This window comes from Apium graveolens, chromosome 5 (assembly GCF_009905375.1).
Source record: "Apium graveolens cultivar Ventura chromosome 5, ASM990537v1, whole genome shotgun sequence".
NCBI classification, from domain to species: Eukaryota; Viridiplantae; Streptophyta; class Magnoliopsida; order Apiales; family Apiaceae; genus Apium; species Apium graveolens.
The window spans coordinates 179,231,972-179,233,311 of NC_133651.1; positions in this window are offsets into that span (position 1 = coordinate 179,231,972).

The window sequence follows — 1,340 nt, forward strand, 5'->3', positions numbered from 1 at the left end:
AACCCATAATCCAGTAACTGATTCTTCATCCAAAGAATCTGTGCACAACAACTTCCTGCAGCAATATATTCTGCTTCTGCAGTTGATGTGGAAATTGACTTTTGTTTCTTGCTAAACCAAAAAACCAATCTGCCTCCAAGAAATTGGCAGCTTCCACTTGTGCTTTTCCTGTCAATTTTGCAACCTGCAAAATCCGCATCTGAGTAACCTATTAGTTTAAAATCTGATTTTCTGGGATACCATAATCCCAGATCAGCTGTTCCCTTAAGATATTTAAAAATTCTTTTCACAGCTGTTAAGTGAGGTTCTCTTGGATCTGCTTGAAATCTTGCACAAAGACAGGTAGCATACATGATATCAGGTCTACTAGCAGTTAAATAGAGTAGAAAGCCAATCATACCCCTGTAATCAGTAATATCTACTGATTTACCAGTATCCTTATCCAGTTTTGTTGCAGTGGCCATGGGAGTGGATGCACTTGAACAATCTTGCATTCCAAATTTCTTCAGCAAGTTTCTGGTGTACTTAGTTTGACAAATAAAAGTGCCTTCTTCATTTTGCTTGACTTGAAGGCCCAGAAAATAGCTAAGTTCCCCAATCATACTCATCTGATACCTTGACTGCATCAATTTGGCAAACTTCTTGTAAAGTCTGTCATTTGTAGACCCAAAAATGATATCATCAACATAAATCTGGACCAGAAGTAAGTCCTTTCCATGGTTGAGGTAGAACAGTGTTTTGTCGATTGTTCCTCTGTTGAATCCACTTTCCAGAAGAAACTGAGCTAAAGTCTCATACCATGCTCTAGGAGCTTGCTTAATTTCATAAAGTGCTTTATCAAGCCTGTAGACATAATCTGGATGTTTGGAATCTAAAAAGCCTGGAGGTTGTTCAACATATACTTCCTCCTCCAATTCTCCATTGAGAAAAGCACTTTTCACATCCATTTGAAAGACAGTAAACTTTTTGTGAGCAACATAAGCCAAAAATATCCTTATGGCTTCTAACCTAGCAACTGGTGCAAATGTTTCATCATAATCAATTCCCTCCTATTGAGAATATCCTTTTGCAACCAGCCTTGCCTTATTCCTTGTAATTATGCCATCACTGTCAGTTTTGTTTCTGAATACCCACTTTGTACCAACAACAGATCTATTCTTTGGTCTTGGCACTAGGTTATAGACTTTGTTTCTTTCAAATTCATTTAACTCTTCCTGCATTGCTTGCACTCAATCAGCATCTTGAAGAGCTTCTTCCACTTTCTTTGGCTCAGTCTGAGAGAGAAAAGAATTGTAAAGACATTCGTTTGAAGTACCTGTTCTAGTTCTGGCACCTGCATC